Below are 14,521 nucleotides of genomic sequence, written 5' to 3'. Positions count from 1 at the left end.
ATGAATTCCTGATGTAATCAACCCACCAAATGAATCGGATAATAGCTACAGTTATTTGGGTGAGGGGGCCCATATTCAAATAAGGGCTTGCAAACAGGAGAGAGATATCTGTGGCCATGTGGAGCCTAAGCCAGACTAAACTGGACAACATGTCGCCACTTAGCACATGAAATCTTAGGTAACTCAAGAGCTGTTATTCCTGTCTTAACCCTCCTCTTAATGCCCTCTGTCCCATGCCTGGGTCACCAAAATCTGTCCTGGTTTGAAGGACAGGTGTCTGCCAATAAAGGCAGAAGCTCCTCCTTGAAATAGAGAATGTAAGTCCTCTCCCTCCCAATAATTATAATTTTTGAATCAGCAACTCTCAGACAGAGATAAAGGGGTAGCCTCCTACCACTGAGACCGCAGCTGACCACCAGGATTCCAATGGTGAGTGGTGAGCTGTTCCTCCACAGTGGCAGGAGGCTGGAGCGGAGCAGATGCAGAGCAGTGTCCCACAGCAGAGCCTGGCTTCCCTGGCGTTCGGACGGCATGGGCTGGAAACCGGCAGTCCTCACTTCACCCAGACCCTGCCGGAGCGTGAAAAGCCCTGGAAGCCAGCCCCCATCTACCCCTTTGTCTCCAGCCCTGAAAGAGCCTGGGTGTAACCCTTCAGGCTTCCTTAGCATAATAATGGAAAAAATTCTTCAAGCTGGGACCATAAGGGAACAAACCCCAACACTCAACATATATATATATACACACACACACACACATATGTATATATGTATATATAAGAGGGTATTGGTTTGGGTATGATATAGATTGTAATAGAATAAGGGTGGATTATGTCCTATATATCTTACCTACAATGTAAAGATATGCCCAAAAGTATGTATGCTATCACTATCTGCTGAAGCCAGGTGGGGCAGTGGTTCTCATCTCTGTGGGAGATATCCTCTGCTGATATGGCTGCTGTTAAAAACCAGATGGGGAAATGTTCTTTATCTTTCCCTTGACCATCCTTCCTCCAGGAAGATATCTTCTGTAAATGGGCCTTTGGGTCCCGCTGCATGACTGATAAAATTGCATCATCCCATTGTTAGGAGTTCCACCCAGGGGAAGAAGCCAAGCGTTTCCTACCTAGATAAAATCTGAGATTTGGAACACCAAAGCAGCCCTTAGCCACTGGTTTCCAAAGAACAAGAGCTCCTAGAACTTCTATAGGATCACGGCTTCAAGACCACTTCATCTGGACTGCTACCACCACTCTAAGTAATAGGGTTTCAGATTGTGTTTTGACAAGGTCAGTGGTTTTTTTTTTGTACTACTGCATGAATTTTCTCCTTTTTCGTATTGAATTGGATTTCTGATGTGGAGTCTCTCACTAGTTTTTTTTCAGAACCCTTACACGGACTCTTAGAACCCAATGGCCATTGTGACACCGTGGGGCCTCAGAGGAAAAGGGGCGTTGTGACATCATCAGGGCCCAAAGGAACCAAGGGGCCTTCAGACACCATAAGGATCTCATGGGATCAAGGGGCCATTGTGACACCACTGTGTCCCATGAAACCAATGTCCATTGTGACACCATAGGGCTTCACAGAACCAAGGGCCCATCATGGCACCATGGGACTCATGGCACCAAGGGGCCATTGTGACACCATGAAGACTAGCAGGACCAAGGGGCCATTATGACACCATTGGGTCTAACAGAACCAAGGGGCCATTTTGACACCATAGGGCCAAAGTTCACCAAGGGGCCATTGTGATGCCAGGGAATCTAATGGCACCAAGGGACAGTGTGACACCATGGAGCCTAAGAGAACCAAGGGGCCATGGGGACACCATTCTGACAAATGGAATCAAAGGTACATTATGACCCCGTGGGCCCTAGCAGAAACAAGGAGCTTTTGTGACACCATTGAGGCTCACAGAATCTAGAGGACAATGTAACACCATAGGCCCTTAGTGAACTAAGGCTACATGGTTACACCACGGGGCATCATGGCACCAAATGTCCATGGTGACATCGTGGATCATATCAGAACCAAGGGCATATTGTGGCACCATTTGGCCTGACAGAATCAAGATGTCATAGTGACACCATGGGGCCTCCTAGAACGAAGGGCCGTCGTGACTGCATGGGGATGAACAGAATGCAGGCAACATTGTGCCACCATGGGGCCTCACAGAACCAAGGGGCCATTGTACCACCATGGGGCCTCATTGAACACGAAAGGGCTAATAAAACCAAGGGGCCATGGTGACACCATGGTTCCTAAAAGAACTGAGGGGAAATTGTGACACCATGGGGCATAATGGAACCAAGAGGCTTTGGTGACACCATAGGGCCTAAGATATGAAGGGTCCATTGTCATACCATGGTGTCCACCGGAACCAAGGCATCATTGTGACACCATGCAGCCCATCTGAACCAAGGGACCAGTGTGACAACACGGAGCCTAACAGAACCAAGGGGCCATTGTGACACCAGGGGACCTCAGGGAACCAAAGGACCATTGTGACATCATGCGCCCTTTGATACCCAAGGGACCCTTTAAACAAAATGAGGCCTCATAGAAGCAAGGGTGCACTGTGACACTATGGACTCTAATGGAACCCAAGGGTCCATTGTGACACCATGAAGCCTAATACAATAAATGGCCATTGTGACACCATGGGGCCTCATGAAACCAAGGGTCAATTGTGACCCCCATATGGCCTAACAGAACCCAGGGAGCATTGTGACACCATTGTGCTGTATGAAACCAAAGGGCCATTGTGACACCATTGGTCCAAACAGAAACAAGGGGACAACGTGACACCATTGTGCCATCTGGAACGAATGGTCTATTGTGACACCTTGGGCCTAACATTATAAAGGGGCCAGTCTGGCACAACAAGGCCTCATAGAACCAAGGGACCATTGTGACACCATGGGACCTTATGGTAGCAAGGGTCCATTTTGAACACCATAGAAGCTCATAGAACCAAGGGGCCATTTTAAACACCACGAAGCCTAATAGAATCAATGGGCCATTGTGACCCCAAGGGTCCTAAAAAAACTGTGGGAAATTGTTACACCATGGGGCATAATGGAACCAACGAACCATTGTGACACCATGGGGCATCATGGCACCAAGGAATCATTTTGAACACAATGGGACATATAAGAACCAAAGGGCCATTGTGACATCATGGGTGCTAATATAACCAAGGGGAAATTGTGACACCATGGAGCATAATGGATGCAATGGTGTTTTGCAAAACCATGTGGCCTAACAGAACCCAGGGGCTGTTGTGACACCATTGTGCCGTATGAAACCAATGGTCCATTGTGACATCATGGGGCCTAACACAACCAAAGGGCCTTTGTGACACCGTGGGGCCTCATAGAACCAAGAGGCCATTGTAAAACTATGGGACCTCTGGGAACCAAGGGGATATTGTGACACCATGAGGTCTCAAAGAACCAAAGGGTGATTTAGACACCCTGGAGCCTAATGAAACCAAGGGTTCCTTGTGACACATGGAGGCTCATGGAACCAAGGGGGCTTTGTAACACCATGGGGGCTTGTAGAACCAAGGGGACATTTAAACATCATGGGACCTCGTGGAACCAATGGGCCAAATTGACACATTTTGCCTCATAGAACCAAGGTGCCATTGTGACACCCAGATGGCTCATGGCTCCAAGAGGCCAATTTGAACACTATGAGAGCTCATAGAACCAAGAACCAATTTGAACACCATGGGGCCCAAAAGAACCAAGAAGCCATGGTGACACTGTGGGTCCTAACACAACTGAGGGGAGATTGTAACACCATGGGGCATAATGGGACCAAGAGGCTTTCGTGAAACCATGGGGCCTCATGGCACCAAGGGGCCATTTTGAACACCATGGGGCCTAATACAGCAAAGCGGATTTTGTGTCACCATGAGTCCTCTGATAATCAAGGCCCAATTGTGACACCAAGGGGCCTCATAGAACCAAGGAGGTATTGACACACCATGGAGTCTAACAGAACCAAGGGGCCATTGTGCCACCATGGCACTTCATGGAACCAAGAGCCATTGTGAGACCATGGGACCAAACAGGCCAAGGTGCCATTGTTACTCAATGCTGTCCACTGGGACCAAGGGGCTATTGTGAGACCATGGAGCCTAAGACAACAAAGGGCCCATTGTGATACCATGCAGCCTATCTGAACCAAGGGTCCATTGTGACACCGTGGAACCTAACAGAAGCAAGGTGCCATTCTGATACTATAGGGCCCCATGGCACCAAGGGGCCATTTTGAAACCAAGTGTGCCTAACCGAACCAAAAGGCCATTGTGACACCATGGGACCGTAGAGAAGCAAGAGGCCATTTTGACCACGGGTCCTCATAGAACCCAGAGTGCATTGTGACACCATGGGGCCTCATAGAACCAAGGGTCCATTGTGGCATATGGCAATCACAGAACCAAGGGGCCATGGTAACAGCATGAGATCTCAGAGAATCACAGATCCACTGTGGCACTATGTGGCCTATCTGAATAGAGGGGCCATTGTGACAACATGGGTCCTAACAGAACCAAGGGGAAATTGTAACATCATGAGGCCAAACAGAATGAATGGGCCATTGTAACTCCATTGGGCCTTATGGAACCAAGGGTCCATCATGACACAATGAGTCCTAACAAAACCAAGGGAAAATGGTGACACCATATGTCCTAAAAGAACCAAGGGTCTATTGGGAGTACCATAGGCCCTAAGGAAACCCAGTAGCCATTGTGAGCCCATTGTGCTTTATGAAACCAATGGGCCATTTTGATACGATGGGACCTAATAGAACCATGTGGCAAATGCGACACCAATGTGCTGCCTGGAACCAATGTTCCATTGTGACCTGATGGGACCTCATAGAACCAATGAGCCGTTGTGACACCATGGGACTTCATGGAACCATCATGACATGATGGGGCCTCAGTGAACCAAGATGCCATTGTGACACCATGGGGCCTCATAGAAACCAAAGGTGTATTGTGACACCAGTGGGCCTAACAGGACCAAGTGTCCATTGTGACATATGAGGGCTCATAGAACTCAGGGGCCATTATAAGACCATGGGAGCTCACAGAACCATGGGTCCATTGTGACACCATGTGGCATATCTGATCTAAGTGGTCATTGTTGCAACAATGGACTCAAACAGAATCAAGGTCCATTGTGACACCAAGTAGCCTCATGGCACCAAAGGGCCACTTTGAACACCATACGAGCTCACAGAACCAAGGGGCAATTATTAACATTATGGGGCCTAACAGAACCAAGGGGGCATAGTTACACCATGGGTCTTAACAGATGGGAAATTGTGACACTATAGAGCCTAACAGAACAAGGGGCCATTTTCACACTATAGTGTCCACCAGAATCAAGGGGCCATTATGACATCATGGGGCCTCCCAGAACCAACAGACCATTTTGACCCCACGGAGCCTGACTGGACCATGGTGCCGTTGTGACACCGTAGGCCTCGTGGCACCAAGGTGCCATTTTGAACACTGTGGGGTCTAAAAGGACCAAGGGGACCATTTTATACCATGGGGCATAATGGATGCAAGGGTTTATTGTGACACCATTGGGCCTAACAGAACAATGGGGCTGTTGTGACACTATGGGAGCTCATTACACCAAGGGGTCATTGTAAAAACATGAGACCTCATTGAACCAAGGGTCCATTGTGACACCATAGGTCCTCAGAAAACCAAGGGGTCATTGTGACACCTGGGGCCTAATAGACCCAAGGGTGTATTGTGACACCATGGGGCGTAACAGAGCCAAAGGGCCATTGTGACACCGTGAAGGCTCATAGAACCAATGGTCCATTGAGACACCATGGGATCTCATGGTATCTAAAGGTCATTGTGACACCATGGGGCCTCATAGATCCCAGGTTCCATTGTGTCACTATGAGACCTCATGGCACCAAGCGGCCATTTTGACATCATGGAGCCTCATGGAACAATGGTCTATGATGACACCATGGGGCCATACAGAACCAAGGTGCCATTGTGACACCTTGGAACTTAACAAAACTAAGGAGCCATTTTGACATCATGGCCTCATAAAACCAAGGGACCAATGTGACATCATGGGACCTCACAGAACCATGTTGTGGCACCATCTGGTATGTCTGATCAAATTGGTCATTTTGACAACATGGACCCAAACAGAACCAAAGTGCCATTGTGACCCAAACTGGGCTCATGGAACCGATGGCCCATTTTGAACACCATGGGAATTCATGGAACCAAGGGGCAATTATTAACACCATGGGGCCTAATAGAACAAAGGGGCCATGGTGACACTGTGGGGTCTTATAGAATTAAGGTTGTGTTGTGACACCATGGTGCCTAACAGACCCAAAGGTCCATTGTGACCCATGGGGGCTCATAGAAGCAAGGGGCCCTTGTAACACCTAGAAACACATAGAACCTCATGGAATCAAGTGGCCATTGTGACACTTTGGTGCCTCATAGAACCAAGGGGCCATTCTGGAACCATGGGGCCTCTAAGAACCAAGGGGTGATGTAGACACCATGGAAACTATTGAAAGCAAGGGCCATTGTTACACCATGAGGTCTAAGAGAAGCAAGGGGCCATGGTGTTACCTTGGGGCCTTAAAAAAATCATGGGGCCATTTTGACACCATGGAGTCTCGTGGAACCAAAATGCCATTGTGACACCAATGGACCACAAAAACCAAAGGGGAATTGGTACACCCCGGGGCCTAAGAGAACCAAGGTGCCATTGTGGCACCATGGATAGCAACATATAAAAGTAGTCATTATGGCAGCATGGGGAATCACCCCCAGATCTCCCAAATTTCCGTGTCCCCCCAGTTCTCCAGTCCCGGCGCTTTCTTCAGGGCGGTCCCAGGGTGTCCCAGGTGTTTCTCAGAGGGCTCCAGGGGGTCGCAGCGGGGATCCAGAGGGATCCAGAGGAATTCTCTGGAATTCCCCCTTTTCCCCTCCCCCACCGCGCTGCCTCGGTCACTTTCGCTTCCGCGTCTCAACCCGACAGACCGAGATCTACCCAGCTACCCGTGACGTCACGGACAGGTTGAGTTTCCATTGGCGGGCAGGAAATAGCGGCGCCAATGGCGGGGTCGGAGGCGGCTCTGGGGGCGGGTCCAGTTCTGGGGGCGGGGCCAGTTCTGGGAGCGGGATCGCAGCGGAGCAGCGCGATGGCTCCAGCGCTGAGGCTGGGGCTGCTCTTGGGGCTCCTGGGGGACCCGGGAGGCGCGACGAAAGGTGAGTGGGACCCTCCGATACCGGGACCCCTCGGAACCGCAATTCCCGGGCACCGGGACGCCCCTGAACTTTCATTTCCGGCCACCGGGAACCCCCCCAACCCTCCATTCGCGGGCACGGAAACCCCGGAAATCTCCATTTTGGATCCTGTGACCCCCCGCAATCCCCCTGCCCAGCACCGGCATCACCAATGTACCCCCTTATCTGGCACGGAGACCCCCCTGTACCCCCATTTTCTGCTCACCAGCACCCCTTGAACCCCCATTTTCAGGCAGCAGAACGCTCTTGAGCCCCGAATTCCGGGAAGGAAACTCTCCCTTAACACACATTCCCCAGCTCGGGAACCCCTGAACCGCCATTTTTGGGCACGGGGACTCCCCCATACTCCCTTCCCCAGCACCGGGACCCCCCTGCACCCCCTAATCCGGGGCTGAGATCCCCCCGCAGCCCCGTCAGTGCTCTGGGACCCCCCTGCACCCCCATTCCCGGCCATCCCCACACCCCAGTTCCGCCCAATCCCTCGGCTCTTGAACCCCCAGATCTCCCAAATTTCTGCATCCCCCGAGTTCTCCATTGCCGGCGCTTCCTGGGAGGGGGTCCCGGGGATCTCAGCGGAGATCCAGTGGGATCCGGATGAATTCCCTGGAATTCCCCTTTACTCCCGTCTCGCTTTCGCGTCTCCCAAACCGCGTCCCCGGGATCCGCCCGCCCCTCCCAGCCCCAGCCCCCCTTTCCCGTGGCCCAGGGACCCCCGTTCCTGCCTTTCCCAGCTCCCACTTTTCTCAACACTGGGGACCCCTGGAGCCCCTTTCCTGGGCACAGGGACCCCCTGGATCCCCCATCCCGCCTCTCCCAGTCCCTTCCTTGAACCTTGCGCCCTTCCCGGCTCTCCCAGTTTCGCTTCCTGAGCCTTGGACTCCGCCAGACCCCCCAATCTCTGAGTCCCCCCCAGTTCTCCACTCCCTCCTCGTTCTGCGGGGGGGGTCCTGGGTGGTCCAGGGGGGATTCAAGGGAATTCCCAGGGTTTCCTCTGTCCCCTCCCCCTCCTCGCGCTCCCCCGGTCACTTTCGCGTCTCCCAAGCTGCGGCTTCGGGATCCGCCCCGGGACCGGCACCGGGACTCCCTGAACCCCCGTTCCTGGGCACGTGGACCCCCCTGCACTTCCATTTCCTGGCGAACCCCCCTTTCTGGGCACAGAGACCCCCTTGAAGGTTCATTTCGGGGAACCGGGACCCCCCTGTTCCCCCTTCTCCAGTCCTGAAAACCCCTGCACCCCCTTATCAGGAACCTGGAATCCCCTGAACCCCCATTCCCGAGCAGGAAAACCCCCCTGCACCCCCATTTCTGGCCACCGGGACCCCCCAGAACCTCAATTTTCAGACACAGGGACCCCTTGAACCCCAGAACCCGCAAAGAGAACCCCCCTGAACCCCATTTCCTGCGTACCGGGATCCGCCTTATCCAGCCCCAGTGCCCCCCTGTACCCCATTTCCCGGCCCTCCCCCTCTCGGGGACCCAGCCTCCCATTTGCTTTGACCTCGGGACCCCCTGAGGCCCATTACTGGGCATGGGGACTCCCCCCGCACCCCCTAATTCGGCATGGGGACCCCCTGCACCCCCTTCTCGGGCATCCCGCCCTTCCCAGGCCCCAGACCCGCCCTTTTCCTTCCCTTTGCACCCCCAGATCTCCCAAATTTCCGTGTCCCCCCAGTTCTCCATTCCCGGCGCTTTCTTCAGGGCGGTCCCAGGGGGTCCCAGGTGTTTCTCAGAGGGCTCCAGGAGGGTCGCAGCGGGCATCCAGAGAAATTCTCTGGAATTCCCCCTTTTCCCCTCGCCCCCCGCGCTGCCTCGGTCACTTTCGCTTTCGGGTCTCTCGAGCTGCGCCACAGCTGCGAGCGGGGACGGCTGCGATGGCTCCAGCGCTGGGGCTGGGGCTGCTCTTTGGGCTCCTGGGGGGTCTGGGGGGCGCGACGAAAGGTCAGTGAGACCCCGCGAAACAGAGACCCCCCTGAACCGCAATTCCCGGGCACCTGGACCCCTCTGAACTTCCATTTCCGGGTACCGGTAGCCCCCTAAATCTCCAGTCCTGGGCAGGGATACCCCGGAAATCTCCATTTTGGGTCTTCTGACCCCCCTCGATCCCCTTCCCCAGCACCGTAACCCCAATGTACACCCTTACCTGGCACGGAGACCCCCCTGTACCCCCATTTTCTGCTCACCAGCACCCCTTGAACCCCCATTTTCGGGCAGCAGAACGCCCTTGAGCCCCGAATTCCGGGAAGGAAACTCCCCCTTAACACACATTCCCCAGCACGGGAACCCCTGAACCCCCATTCCCGGGCACCGGGGCCCCCCTGAACTTCCATTTCTGGGCACTGGGAACCCCCTAACCCTCCATTCCCGGGCAGGTGAACCCCTGAAATCTACATTTTGCGTCGTGTGACCCCCCTCGATCCCCTAACCCAGCACCGGCCTCCCTGTACCCCCTTATCTGGCATGGAGACCCCCCTGAACCCCCCTGTTCTTGTCACCAGCACCCCCTGAACCCCCATTTCCGGGCACTGGGAATCCTCTAAACCTTGATTCCCGGGCACGGAGAAACCACTGAATCATCATTTTCGGTCTTGTTACCTCTCCATCGCCTTTCCCAGCATAAAACCCTCCGTGAACCCCCATTTCTGTGCACCGGGACCCCCCTAAACCCCCTCATCTGGCACTGGGACCCCCCTGAACCCCCATTCCCGGGCACTGCGATACCCCCAAATCTCCATTTCCAGGCCTGGGACCCCCCTGCACCCCCTTTTCGGGCATCCCGCTTTTCCCAGACCCGAGTCCCGCCCTTTTCCTTGACCTTTGGACCCCCCGAACCTCCCAACTTTCCGTGTCCCCCCGTTTTCCATTCCCGGCGCTTCCCGAAACGGGGTCCCAGAGGGTCCCAGGGGTCTCAGGGGGGTCTCAGCGGGGATCCAATGGGATCCAGATGAACTCCCTGGAATTCCCCCTTTCCCCCGTCCCATCCCCCACCGCACTCCCTCGGTCTCTTTCCCGTCTCCCAGTCTGCGCCTCCGGGATCCGTTCGCCTCTCCCAGCCCCAGCCCCCCCTTTCCCTCAACACCGGGGACCCCTGGAGCCCCTTTCCTGGGCACTGGGACCCCCTGGATCCCCATCCCGCCTCTCCCAGTCCCTCCCTTGAACCTTGGACCCTTCCCGGCTCTCCCCGTTCTGCTTCCTGCCCCCCCCAGTCTCTGCATCCCCCCAGATCTCCACCCCCTGCTCGTCCTGCGGGGGGTCTGGGAGGGTCCCTGGGGTATCGTGGACACTCCCAGGGGGGATTCTTGGCTCTGGGACCCCCCTGAATTCCCAGTCCCAGTGGAAAGGAAGGCACCTCCCTGCACTCCCTTATCCAGTACCAATCCACCCCTGCACCCCCTTTCCCATCCATCCCGCCTTCCCCAGCTCCAAACCCACATTTTCCTTGACTCTGAGACCCTCTGGACCCCCATTCCTGCTTTTCTCATCCCCCAGCCCCTCTTTCCCTCTGCATCAAGGACCCCCAAACGCCCCATTCCAGCCATCCCAGGTCTCCCCACCTTGTGACCCCTCTTTCCTTGCCACTGGGGACCCTTGGACCCCCTTCCCTTGACACTGGGAGTCCCCTGAGCCCCCATTCCTGGACACTGGGACCCCATGCACCCCTTTTCCTGCTCTCCCAGTTCCCCTTTCAGTGATCCATAACCCCTCAGCCCCCCAAATCTCTGTGTCCCCCCAGTTCTCCACTCTCTGCGCTACCTGTATGTGGGGGTGTCAGAGCCCAGCCCGGGGATCCCCCAGTTCATGTCCATTGGGTACCTGGATGGGATCCCCTTCACACGCTACAACAGCGAGCGGGGCCGAGACGAGCCACTGACACAGTGGATGAAGGACGGAGCAGAGCCGGAATATTGGGATAGAGAGACACAGATCAGTGTGGGGAACCAGCACGTGTATGCCAGGAACCTGGAGATACTGCAGGACCGGTACAACCAGAGCAGGGGTGAGTGGGGGGATCTGTGGGGCTGGGATGTGGATGCATGGGTTGGGATGGAATCCATGGGGATGTGGGGTTGGGATAGTTATCCATGGGGCTGTGGGGTTGGGATGGGATCTGTGGGGCTGGAGTGGGGATCTATAGTGCTTGAATGGGATTTATAGGGCTTGGATATGGATTCACAGGCTGCCAAGGGGCTGAGATGGGGATCCATTGGGCTGGTATGGGATATCTTGTGCTGCATGGGTTGGGATGGGATCCATGGGGCTGGGGTGGGATCCATGGGGTTGGGATCGGGATCTCTGGGGTTGGGATGAGGCTCTCTGTGTCTCCATCAGACCCTGGTGCTCCATAGCGCTGGGATGGGGCTCTATGGGGCTGGGACACAATTCCATGGGTCTTTGTGGGTTCAATCCCCCCAGGTCTCCACACATGGTTGCTAGTTCAAGGCTGTGATCTCCTGTCTGATGGGAGCGTCCGTGGATCTTACCGGTACAGCTACGACGGGAGGGATTTCATCTCCTTTGACCTGGAATCCAGGAGATTCGTGGCAGCCGACAGCGCTGCTGAGGTCACCAGGAGGTGCTGGGAAGATGAGAACGAGGCTGAGAGGTGGACGAATTACCTGGAGCACGAATGCCCGGAGTGGATCCAGAAATACATCGGATATGGGCAGAAGGAGCTGGACCGCAAAGATGGGAGCAGAATTCCTGTGGGAATGTGGGGTTTGGGAATGGAGGACTTGGGAACACGGTAATTCCTGTGGGAATTCCACGGACGAATCTCCCCCCCATCCCATTGCAGTGGGAATTCCGTGGGCAGATCTCATCTCTATCCCATTCCCATGATATTCCATGGGCAGATCTTACCTCTATCACATTCATAATAAATTCCATGGGCAAATCTCACCCCCATCCCACTCCCATGGAATTCCATGAGCAGATCTCACCTCCATTTCACTCCAGTGGGAATTCCATGGGCATCCCATCCTATTGCAGTGGGAATTCCATGGGCATATCTCACCCCCATCCCATACTCATGGAATTCCATAGGCAGACCTTATCTCTATCCCATTCCTATGGAATTCCATGGGCAGATCTTATCCCCATTCCTGTGGGAATTCCCTGGGCAGATCTCACCCCCATCCCCTTCCAGTGGGAATTCCATGGGCAGGTCTCACTCCATCCCACTGCAGTGGGAATTCCATGTGCAGATCTCACCCCCATCCCCTTCTAGTGAGAATTCCATGGACAGATCTCACTCCTGTCCCATTGCAGTGGGAATTCCATGGGCAGATCTCACCCTCATTCCCCTGGAATTCCATGGGCAGATCTCACCCCCATCCAATTCCCATGGAATTCCATGGGCAGATCTCACCCCCATCTCATTCCCATGGAATTCCATGGGCAGATCTCACCCCCATCTCACTCCAGTGGGAATTCCATGGGCAGATCTCACCCCCATTGCATTCCCATGGAATTCCATGGACAGATCTCACCCCCATCCCATTCCCATGGAATTCCATGGATGTCTCTCACTGTTATCCCATTCCAGAGCCCCCTGATGTCCATGTGTCTGGAAAAGAGGAACACGGGATGCTGATCTTGTCCTGCCACACGTACGGATTCTACCCCAAGGCCATCGCGGTCAACTGGATGAAGGGGGATGAAATCCGGGATCAGGAGACGGAGTGGGGCGGGGTCGTTCCCAACAGCGACGGCACCTTCCACACCTGGGCCAGGATCGAGGCGCGGCCGGAGGAGCGGGAGCAGTACCGGTGCCGGGTGGAGCATCCCGGAATGTCGGAGCCTGGGATCTTCGCTTGGGGTGAGGCTGGGAATGTGGAATGTGGGAACTGGGGAGTTGGAATTCCCAGATGGGGATTCCTCTCCCCCTCCTCACCATCCCACAATTCCCAGAGCCGACATCTGGTGGGAATCTCACCGTGGTGGTTGCTGTGTCCATTGTTGCCATCATCATCCTCATTGTCCTCGTTGGATTCGTCGTCTGGAAGCTCCAATCCGGTAACACACGGATGGGGGTCAGGAAGGGGCACAGATCCACCCAGCACCGTTCTGGGAATCCTGTGCCACCGACGCTGATCCCACTGTTTTTCCACAGGGAAGAGGGACATGAATGGATATAACATGGCAGCCGTTGAGTTCCAGTGATGGATCCAGCTCTGGATCCCCTCCATGTGGATCCCAAAATGTATCCTGAGGTTAATCCCAGTGTGTGATCCGTGCTGGAATCTCATGGATCTTCCTTTTCTGCTGGGAATGACTGCAGGAACGGAGCAGGGTCAGGGTGGGATTCCAGATGGGGATTGGGGCAGAATTGACAGATTGGAATCAGGGAGGGATTCCAGATTAGAGCAGGAGTCCAGAGCAGGATGAGATTGAATTGTGGCATGGGATCAGGGCTGGGTTCTGGAGTAGGATCAGTTGGGATGGATGGATGGATGATGGATGGGTGCATAGCTGGAGGATGGATGACGGGGGGATGGATCATGGGTGGATGATGGATGATGAATGGATAGATGGATGCATGTTGGATGCATGGATGGATGAATGCATGGATGATGGATAGATGATGGATGATGCCTGGCTGGATGATGGATGGTTGGATGGATGGATGGATGGATGATGGGTGATGGATGGATGGTTGGATGGATGGATAGATGGATGATGAATGGATGATGGATGAATGATGGGAGGATGGATCATGGGTGGATTATGAATGGATGGATGGATGATAAATGGGTGGATGGTTGCATGGATGATGGATGGATGATGGATAGATTGGTGGATGGATGCATAGATGGATGGATGATGGATGGAGCAGAATTGGAGCAGGATGGATGGAGAGGGATCAGGTTGGCATTCCAGAGAGGGATTGGGCCAGGGTCTTTGGGATGAGGTTGGGTGGGATGGATGGAGCAGGACTGGGGCAAGATGGATGGAGAGGGATCACATGGTTTGAATGGAGCAGGATTAGAGCAGGCTCAGGTGGGATTCTGGAGCAGCTCCTGCTCTCCATTGGCTCCAGCCAGGTCCATCCTGTGGTATGGGGACAGGGACAGGATGACACTGTGACCCTCTCTCATCCCAGCAGGAGTCACTGCCTGAACAATCCATGGAACTGGATCCGGCCCCTTCCCTCTTCCCAGGAAACCGAGAGCTGCCAGCAGAGCTCATCCCCGCTGCTCCCACT

General features: G+C 54.4%; 1 pseudogene across 1 annotated transcript; it reads left to right on the top strand.

Annotated features, from left to right (window-relative positions):
- Window positions 1-7,196: 7,196 nt before the first annotated feature.
- LOC306815862 (class I histocompatibility antigen, F10 alpha chain-like) lies at window positions 7,197-13,528 on the top strand (annotated as a pseudogene). The gene is made up of 5 exons (XR_013777877.1): window positions 7,197-7,281; window positions 11,051-11,314; window positions 11,731-12,004; window positions 12,864-13,135; window positions 13,228-13,528. The product of XR_013777877.1 is annotated as a class I histocompatibility antigen, F10 alpha chain-like (transcript).
- Window positions 13,529-14,521: the final 993 nt, after the last annotated feature.

Source organism: Erithacus rubecula (genome assembly GCF_903797595.1).
Source record: "Erithacus rubecula genome assembly, contig: scaffold_260_arrow_ctg1, whole genome shotgun sequence".
In the NCBI taxonomy this organism is placed as follows: domain Eukaryota; kingdom Metazoa; phylum Chordata; class Aves; order Passeriformes; family Muscicapidae; genus Erithacus; species Erithacus rubecula.
This window is presented reverse-complemented; position numbering and strand designations above follow the sequence as displayed.